Source organism: Pteropus vampyrus, unplaced genomic scaffold (assembly GCF_000151845.1).
Source record: "Pteropus vampyrus isolate Shadow unplaced genomic scaffold, Pvam_2.0 Scaffold52, whole genome shotgun sequence".
Lineage (NCBI taxonomy): Eukaryota > Metazoa > Chordata > Mammalia > Chiroptera > Pteropodidae > Pteropus > Pteropus vampyrus.
Window position 1 is genome coordinate 3,413,220 of NW_011888833.1, and position 10,712 is coordinate 3,423,931.

Here is a 10,712-nt window from a genome sequence, read left to right on the forward strand (position 1 = left end):
CTTATTTAAGTCTTTACCCAAATGGCATCTTTGTAGTGCTGTCTTCCCTAAACGTCCAATCTGAAATCACAAACTCTGGTTTCCGACTCCCCCTCTTTGCTTCCTTTTTCTCTATAACACCTGTCACCAACTCATATGCTTATCGTCTGTCACTCTGCACTAGAAGGTAACCTCCATGAGAATGGAGGGTCTTGTCTGCTTTACCTCTGTATCCAGGGCAACTTGAACAGGATAATGGAACGTACCTTAGCCATTTCCTCCTAAACAGACGGCCAATTATTCCAACACCTTGTACTTAATAATCTGTCCACTACGCCATCCCCAGCCCCACTTGAAACAGAGTCTAAATAGAGCGTCTGTTTCACAGAACATTATTTCTCTATCGGTGTTTTAAATATTCTAGCTTCACGGCACCCTTTAATGAGGCCCTGCCTCATCGACACTGAAGTGAGTATCATGATTCTGTATTCTCAGAAGGAATCTGTGGAACATCACCCTGGCCCTTCGCCATTTCATATGACTCATCGCCCCTCTGGATTTCTGGATTCCTCTGTTTCATGCTAAACGAACCAGGAATCTGAATGTTGGTAATGATGACGATGATGATGATGAACACGTGAATCCATCAGCCATGACGTCCTTCGGATAAAGGATGTGGTGAACAATAACATACCAGGTAAAATGAAAAGTAGTAAACCATCCTTCACAGCCCTCAACTTTAGCAGCTACTGCCTGATCTCCATCTCCTCTCAAAGCCTTCCTGGGAGTTTCCTGGGGGTGTCTCAATGTGCTTACAAACAGGTTCTCTCAGCTCCCACCCATGGTCTAAAGCTGCAATGCCAGAAAGGACCTGATATTGGAGTGGTTATATCTTAGGTCTACCAACTCCGGAGCTGCCCCAGGAAACAACTTCCTGTAAGAGCGGTCTTTGAGGATTGGGTTATTTCCCTTGGTATCTGTGGACATTAAACGAGCAGGGTTTGGTTTGCCTGCTTATGTGACATCTTTGTCCTGATTATGTGACATCTTTAAACATCCTAATGTATATTCAAATAAGGAAAGAAACCAAGTCATAGTCACCTGCCCCAGCAAGACTATATGTCACCTCATGGGAGTGGGAACCAGCGATCTCTGTGACTTGTTGTACCCAAGTTCCCTGAGTTAATAGAGGCAGTAAAAGGAGAGATCAGAGTTCTCCAGACCTTGCAGAAAGGACTGAAAACAGATAAGATATCGATATCATACCACTGTTCACTAGATATGCCGGCATTCTACTACCAATTTGGTCTCGTCTTGGACCCTGCCCACTTATATTGGAATTTCAAGTTTCAACTCTGCGTACCCTCTTAGGAGCTCAACAAAATTGAGATTATCATCACGGGATACAAATTTGGTCCCAACCAAAACAATGGCCAGAAACACTTCCGGCAACCATTAAGGAGATCTTCGGAAGTACAACTGCAGCCAAACAAAAGTCTTAAAGGCAAATACGTCTCAAATAAATAAACGAACCGAAACGGTCATTTTGCAGCAAAACATTCTAAGAAGAAAGCTGAATCAAAGGAGAGACCTCGAGCATTAATTACAAAGCGTTATCACTTTCCCAAGAGCAGAGAGTCTGTGTCATCGGATATTTGTCTTCCAGTGAGCTTTCAACATGACGGTGTCCGTAGCAGAACCTCTAGGAAAGCTGAAATGGAAAAAAACAGATTTTTTTTTTTTTTCATTTTCTGCGTCAGGACATTCGAATGAAAATTGGTTAGGTTGATTTACCGTATTTCAGTTATATCTATATTTCAGAAACAGCAGCACAGAACATGAACGGAAATGACACTTTCCTGCTACCAGCTCCCAGGATGCACGTGGAGAGGTTGAATTGAGACCAAGAGAAAAGGGTATAATTTAAGTGAAATGAGTAAGAACAAATCCCTCGATGACCTGCCAGACCATCCGCCAGACTCTGCTTACAGATCGCCACGGCCTGGAGCTCTGTGTGACTCGGGTAAACTGAGTCACAGCTAGCCAAGCGGTGTTGAGCTCTGAATTCTGTAGCCTGTCACGATGGACGCTGCACAAAGTGGCTCTCCTGAGCCGAGCACTTCACGTTGTTTCTAAAGAGGCCATCCTTTCGAGCGCGACAGGGTCAGACGTCCCGATTCCTAGTTACTGTGCTGCCATTGGTGAGAAATCAGACTCCCACTTTCCCAGGGCTCGTGTCTGTGTCTGTCTGCCTTCTGGTTCTTTCTCGCTTTGCAAGACCTTCGCAGACAGTGTGGGGAGATGCTGGGAGGCGCTTCCGCGTTGCCACTGAATTTCTAGTCTTCTCTGTGCCTTTCAGAGAACTTCTACTTAACGACTAGAATAAAACACCCAGACTATGTGCCACCCACAGCCCTACGCCCAAACTAAAAGGCTTACTAGCTCAATTCTCCTTCTCATCTGGCTGCTGTGATGTCAGTAGAAATTTATAGATGATCCCCCCCTCTAGCCTTTATTTATCTAAATCTACTCATCTTGAAGTCTCTACTTTCCAGGAAGCCATTTTTGCTTATTCTAAAAGACACTGTTCTCTCACAATTCTATCTCCCTCGAGGCTAGGGTAAGAGCTTCAGAGGACTTGGGCTCTGAAATGTTTTTGGTGCTCCATCAGAATTCAAAAGAAAAGCAATTCTAAAACATAAAATATATACGAAAGGTCTAACTAGTTCTCCCCCTCCAATAATTGTTATTTAGATGTTTTTTTTAAAAAAAAAAATATCAAATTCTTTCAAAAATTATTTTGGTGCCCCTGACTCGAAGGCACTCAAGAAGATGCAAACAAAGGCTGTCTGTTGGATTATCCACCTGCGTCCTTCACTCGGATTGCATTGTGAGATTAGGGATTGTCTGGCTGTATCTCTGAAGCCTAGAATAGCACCTACATATAATAGGTTCTCAATTTGTTCAACTATTGTGTAAAAGGGAAATCTAGCTATCTTCACATATTTTAAGAATTTCATGTGGTGGGTGTGTAGGTGGGGACACGGGGCTGGGTTTTCTCCTGTGCCTAAGACAGGGACCTGTGTATGGGGATTACTGGGACTAAACTTGAGACTTTTCTGATGTTTTGAGCTGGTTGACATTCCCCTTGGCAGCCCTGTGAAGTAATGACCTCTCCGCAAGTGGAAGTCCTCAGATTTAGAGGAGCAGCTGTCAGGGGCTCCTTCTTGTAGAAAGGAATTGGAAGAGATGACTGTCTCGGGCAGAAAAATGCCACCCCTCCACCCCCGCCGCAAGACGTCTATGCCCTGATCCCTAGAACCGGGGAGTATTATCTTGCACAGCAAAAGAGACTGTGTAGTATGATTAAGAACCTTAAAACGGGAAGATGATCTTGGATTAATGGAGGTGGGGGTGGGTGGGTAGGCAGCCAAATCATACATGTCCACAAAGTCAGAGAATCTTTCCCCGATGAGAATGTGAAGCGCCGGAGAGATGCGACATGGCTGGCTTTGAAGAAAGAGGAGGTGGCCACAAACGAAGGACAGTCAGCCTCTAAATGGTGGAAAAGGCAAGAAAGGACACCCCCCAGCCCCCGCCACCCACGGCCTCCAGAAAGGAACGCAGTCAGGACATTACCTTGATTTTTGTATGTGTGTGTTAAATTTTTAACTTGTGTTGGAATTCTAATGTACAGAACTATAAGGATGATAAATTCATGTGTTTGAATTCATAGAGCTTATTGGAAGATGAAGACAATGACCTTTAAGGTTATTTGCCAGGTCTGAGTTTTCATAATGCCAAATCGTTGGGGGGAAGGGATTGGATTAGACCCAGGAAAACAATTCCAAAGGTGAAGGTTACTGAACGTGGAGGTGGTTTATCAGGCAGATTGTGAAATCCCCGGCTCCAACGAGCTTAGAGCTGGGAGCGGATGAGTGTGACCTTGTAGCAGTGAATTCCTACTTGGGAGTCTTTCAAAGGAGCCAAAGGGGCAGGGTTTCTGTGAGATGGGGCAAACTGCATTTCTTCCTCTATGTTTATTTATTCATTGGAATTGCCGTTAAATGAAAACAATTTTCCTTCTGCTATTCATTCATTCATTCATTCATTCATTCAAATGGCCTTTAAACGGAAACAATTTTCCTCTTGAATGCTTTGGGGCTTTAGGTGAGACTGTCCAAACTGAAGCCATTTAAAACCTCTATTTCCTACTTGGCGTGAGATGTGGCTTCACAGAACGCAAGCGTAAACAACGCAGCCACCGCCGATGTGGCCAAACCAAGCCTGCCATTTGATTTCGAGTGACTGAGCAGGCTGCACATTTCTATCCAAGGGTCTGATGCGACAGAAACCATTTTGAATAGGTCTTAAATTTAAGAAAACTGCCTCTTACTTGTAGGCATTTGGGTCTGCAAATCAGTTTTCACACAACCCTCTTCAGGAATCGTTTTGACTATCATAACTAAGGTCCCCCCCGCCCCACGAGGAGGGAGGGAGTAACTGCAGATTTCACTTAATACCCCTCCCCCCCAAGTCCGCACATCTGTGTCACCTGCCTCTGGTTACGAGGAAGTCAGCAAAGATGCCTTAACCAGTGACCGGAAGGTCCGGCTTTTTTTTTTTTTTTTTTTTTTTGGTTACATTTGTTTGGCAAAGCGAAATGCAAATTCAGTGGGCCCGCTGATGGTTCTGGGAGCAGCTCCTCAGCCACATGTGACCTGCGGGCTCTCTCTGAATGCCATCAGGAGCATTTGATTACAGAATCACACGCCTCAGGAGTCAGTTCCCTTCCTGTGTGGCGCAATTGAGTTCTCGCCTGTGTCTGTTTGGAGCGGGTGGAGAGGAAATGGACCCGGGGGACGAATGCCATCGGGGCCCCCCCTTTGCACGGTCAGCTTCTCATCTGTCCTTGTGCACCAACCAGTTCCCCTCGGAGAATCTTCAGTTTCATGTCAGCCAGGATGAGGCCACTTTGCCTTGAAGCTGCTGCCTCTATGCTTGTAAGTCTGTCAGCCAAGAGACACCATTAGGATGGGGGTGGATGGGGGCCTGCTTGTAAATGACCAGTTACACTCCCAAGAATTCCTAGACCTTGGACATCAACCCCATTTCATCCAGAGTAGATTGAAGTTCAGACTTAGAGAGTCTTGCGCCCCCTGACTGATAGTCCTGTTTTTTGACTCCGGGGCGCCGTGGTCCAAGTTGGCTTCAGTTAGGGCTGAGGCTAAACGTTTGAGAGAGGGAGCCAGCATGCCGGCTGGGAGTACTGCCTCTGGAATCCGAGAGATCTGGGTTTAAATCCCGATCGCCACTTCCTGGACCTTGGATGAGTTATACGCAACCACGCATTTACCCACCAAGTCACTGAATAAATTTCCAGAATTGAGCCTAATCCCTGACTTGAAAAGAACCCCAAGAAGCACTGGGATTAGTTTTATTTTTTAACCAGCCCATCAGATGGGGGCAGGGATGAGTGGGTTGTGTGTGGCTCAGGAGTCAGAAAGCGGCTGAGATGCAGACCATTAAGAGGCGTGGTATTTCTTGCACGCAAGAATTCGTGGCCAGAGATTCTTACCCGCCACCCCGAGAACCCTCGGACTCCGAGATCCCCTAGGCTTGCCTGACCACCGCAATTCACCCCTTAAGTTTCTAGGCCTTGTCCCTTCCTATTGGTCTCCCGCCAGGTTCCCAGTCCGAAGGTGGGGATCCCCCCCCACGCTGCAGCCAGGGCCTGAGTTGCCCGCGGTGGCGGGACAAACTGTCCTCGGGCCCTTGGCCCCGCAGACTGCAGAGACAGAGGGCTCCGGACAGCCCCGGCCCCGAACCACAGACCAGGCTCTTGAGAGGTCGCAGCGCCAAGGCCGCTGGGCCGCGCGTGGGTGGCCGGTGGCGACGGCGCAGGGGGCGGAAACCCGACGCTTCCCTCCGTCCCCGTGGTCGGCGCTCCAGCCACCGGGCGATGACCGTCAGCACAGCGCCCTCACCGCCGCCGCGGTCTGGGGAACCAGGCGCCGCTGCCCACGTGACAGCAGAGCCGGCGACTGCGGCTGAGGAGGAGCAGCCTCGAGGCTCAGCCGGATGGGCGTCTGCGCGGACGGGCGCGCGCGCCCCGTGTGCCCCCGCGTGTCTCCGTGTGCCCCCGAGTGTCTATGTGTGCCCCCGCGCGCCTCCGTGTGTGCCGCGTGTCTCTGTGTGTGCCCGCATGTATCACCGTGTGTGCCCGCGTGTGTCTCTGTGTGTGCCCGCGGGCGCCCCCGTGTGCCCACGCGTGTCTCCATGTGTGCCTGCGCGCCTCTCCGTGTGCCCCCGCGCTCCCACGTGCGCCCCCCTGTGCCCCCGCGCGTCTCCGTGCCCCCGCGTGCGCCCCGCGTGTCTCCGTGTGTGCCCGCATGTATCACCGTGTGTGCCCGCGTGTGTCTCCGTGTGTGCCCGTATGTCTCCGTGTGTGCCCCCGCGCGCCCCCGTGTCTCCGTGTGTGCCCGCGGGCGCCCCCGTGTGCCCGCGCATGTCTCCATGTGTGCCTGCGCGCCTCTCCGTGTGCCCCCGCGCTCCCACGTGCGCCCCCCGGTGTCCCCGCGCGTCTCCGTGCCCCCGCGTGCGCCCCGCGCGTCTCCGTGTGTGCCTGCGCGCGCCCGGAAAGACCTGGCAGAGAAGCAGGCGAGCTGTCCGCGTTGGTGGCGCGCCGGGACGAGGCCGGGAGTCGGGCCCGAGCCTGCGCGAAGGGCGGGTGCAGAGTCCGGGGGCTGCAGTGCGGTGTGACGCAGCCTCGCGGCCCAGGTGGCCCGCACCGCCCCTCCGCACACGGGGCTCCCGGGCTCTGCGTCACGACCAGCGCCGCGCGGCCCGCTGCGACCGCCCCGCAGAGACGCGCGGACGCGCGCGGACGCACGCGCTCCGCTCCCCGTCTGCATTCGCGATTGCTCCAAGCCCGAACCGCTCTGCGTTTCGAACTCGGCGCGCCACACGTCCGTTTCCAGACCGGCACTAACTGCTCTCCTCCTGTGTTTGCACTCTGCTTGGAAATCCTTCGCTGCAGCGTGTCATGTCATGACTCTCAGACACGTTTTAGGCAACCCAGGGCAATGAAGAATTGACGTGGGAACTTGAATTTTTACTCCTGAATAAAACCTGTGACTGGCTCCCCGGCTGCGTTTTAGGATACACTGTAAAACCTTTACATGGCGTCCAGCCTCTGCTCCTCTCTCTGCCCTACCTCATGCTCACCCTTTAGATTTCGACGGAAATGTCACTTCCTGGGCGGAGCCTTCACTGATCTCTCAAAACTTTACTCCTTGGCACTAAACGCAGTGTATCATTAAAAAAAAAAAAATGTATCTAGTGTTTATTTGTTCTAATACCTGCATTTCCTAGACTACGTTTTATGAGGGCAGGGCCATGTCTCTTTTGCCTATTAATGTATTTTCAGAACCTAGCAGGAGCTGGGACATACTCCCTAAATAATTATTGAATGTAGGAAAGAACTTTCCAAAGATATGATTATAGACCTTTGTTTTTTGGGAAGGTGCTAGGTTCAAAGTTTGCCATAGAGAAGACAAGTTTAGAATTATGGCCTCTAAACGTTATTTTCAGCAACGACCGGTGCGCGTGCGTGGGCATCCAAATATATGTATATTTACTTATTTACAAATTCTAAAAGTGAAATGCATGCTCATATATTTATGATAAGAGCATACACCAAACAGAAGCTTTAAATAGCTAAGATAAAAGTAATAACTATAAATAAAAGTTCTAACATTTGTGTGTGTGTGTACACTGCATTTTGGAGCCCGCCTGCTGTGTAGATAATTTGTAAGGAGACGACGGCCCTCTCCTGGCGGAGGGCAGCTAAGACACTTGCTTTGGATTGCCTGCATTCTGGAGGATTCCATAGGATTCTACCTTTTTGTGGCCTATGTGGCTATGTGCTCTTAGAAGTCAAAGGTCTACATTATTTTCATTCATGAAAAATGTAAGGTCAGCATATCCTTAAAAGGCAGAGATACTCATTTCCTGCAGTCATAATAGATCCGGAAACATTGAAACGTCTGTATGGATAAGTGTCTCAAAACTGAGTGTCCATCTTTGCAACATCACAGTCACAACTCCATAAATGGAAAATAATCTGTTCTCATGTTTCAAGTCTTACAAACGTTTCTCTTTTGAAGACAACCGAATTCTATTATTGTAATTATGATAGTGGGATATCCCCTGCTGGCTTTTATATTACATATATTTATAATGTTATAAATTTGTATGTTTATATTTTAGATTATACATATTTATAATATAAATAAAAGCTTATCTATTTTAAGCCTTAAAGACTTTTAGCGCAAAAGCATTACAGATTTGTATAAAACAACAAGTCTTTTTGACTTAAATGGTTAAGTGTTTGAACAAATTTTGAAACGCCCCTATGCGGGAGGAGAAATAGGGGAGACTGATCACAATCTAGCCCCAGGAATGTATTACAGATATATATGTAAAAGTGTCCAGAAAATTCAGCTACACTACCTTTCTTTTGCTTAATATTTGTCAGGAGTTCATTTTTTTACCTCTTTACCTTCCATATTATTATGATTATTATTATGATTTGGAGTGTCTCATAAGCCGCCTTTCTAAAAAAACCGGTTCTTATGTATTTCTCTTTTGATAAGCAAGCATCATAAATCTATTTATAGTCAGTGAAATTATTCATACCTTGGTATTCATTTTTTGGATTTAATTCTGTGTCTCCTGTTTACTAAGTTTTTTCTTTGCTTATGTATTTTCCTCCTTTCTCTCTGTGATGGTTTTAACACACGTCCATAAATTCTCGGCACTCTGCCGCTGAATTAGTGGGCCTAATTTTCCTCTCCTGGCGCATGGACCGCACTTAGCTACCCGCCACTGATGGACCAAACAAAGCGGCAATGACAGCGTGCAACCCCGCGGACAGCTAGTGGAGACCCGAGGCCTCGTGCTAACGGCACATTGCTGGGCCTCAGAGCAGATCTGCCAGCCCCCACCAAGCCTTCGAATGACCGTGCCGCCGGCCTCCGTGTGGACTGTGACCCCATGAGAGACCCTGCGTCTGGCCCGTGCCGCTGGGCTTCTGAACTGCCCACGGACAGAGACGGTGAGATGCGTATCCGTTGTTTTTAGCTACCCAGCTTTGGGGTGATTTGCTATGGAGTAACAGCAACGAAGATACTGTCTTCTGCGTGGTTGTTCAAGCTTTCCTTTTATTCTCATTAGTTAATTTTCATATTCTTTTATTTTTTACTTTTTTTTTTTACATTTTTAAACACACGTATTTGATTTAGAACTATCCAGTTAGATCATATTTATGGTCTCCTCTTAAAAAATATAAGAACTTCAGAAAATTTTAAGTCTAATTTCTTTTTTCCTACATTCCACATTAATATTTCATGTATGATAAAACATAATTAAAATTTAAAAAGCAATCCCTAAAAATTGAAAGTTAGACGGAACAAGTAAAACTTGTGTATGCAGTTGGCAGCATAATCATTTAGCAAGAAACGCCAAGTGACTTTACACACGTTAATTTACCATGCATGCTAAGATGAGCTTTTCCTCAGGAAAAAGTAGCTTTTCAGCAATTTTAAACTATTTTCAGTAATTGTATTGTGGGTGATATTTCTGCGATAATTGTGTCTGCACGTGGGATGAAGCAAATAAAAATTACGTTTGTACGTTTGAGAACGGGGATTTTGGCACAAGACAAAGGAAATACAAATGTAAGATCAATGAGTTCAAGTAAAAATCTTGTAGTTCAGTATGAACTCATGTTATATTGCTAAGTATGCGCTCATATTGTTAACCTAACCTAACTTAACCTAACTAACCAACATTAATTCTTAGCTACGGCCCCTGAAAAGAATATAGCAATGAGCACCTTAGTAGCAATAAGCTTTCCCAGCCCCCAGATTATGCTCCCTAAGTTTTCTTTCCCACAAGGCTCCTTGGAGGGATGACCCCACCGGGTGTGGGGCAGGAAATGTTTGAGTGATCCTGGAGCCGCCTGTCCTAACAGAAAGCAAGGAAATGGGAAGATGACTCAGCTAAGATCAAAGGACTCAGGAGCGACGTTGGAATGACCCAGGATGGCACACTGTGACCATCAATAAATGACAACTGCACTGGATTAAAGCTATTATTATGTCTCAATCCCTGAGCCGATCGTTGGGCTCATCCTATAATAAAATCATTGATCCCTTTGAAGGATAATTATAAAAGAACTCGTTATTTTGAAAACCAGTAAATGAAGAGAAATAATCAAGATTTACTTTGCTTTGGAAACTATCTCAGAATAAGAAAATTATTAATACAAAGATATAAATATTCCAACTAATGAAGGATAAAACCTTATAAACTGTAATGGGGTGAGGCGAGGCAAGGTCTGGCCTGTGCCCTCAGGCCTCTTGCATGGAACTGTCGTCGTCTGTGGCCACTGGACACAAGAAGTGATTTGCGATGGGGGCTTCGGCACTGGGGTATCGGTTCCACCCTCGAGAGGACATGGACACTAAAGGTTTTAGCGGGACCACGGGAAGGAGCTGGAGACTCAAAGTCGGTCACGTGGGCAGCATGTGACTGATCGCTAATGAAAACTGTGGACACTCCGAGTTCGCGGAGTGTCCCTGGCGGACAATGCTCTGCGCACGCGTCGCGGCCCGGGAAGGGAATGTTCTCCGGGGTTCTGCGCGCAGGGAGGCGAGGACGTTCTCTTG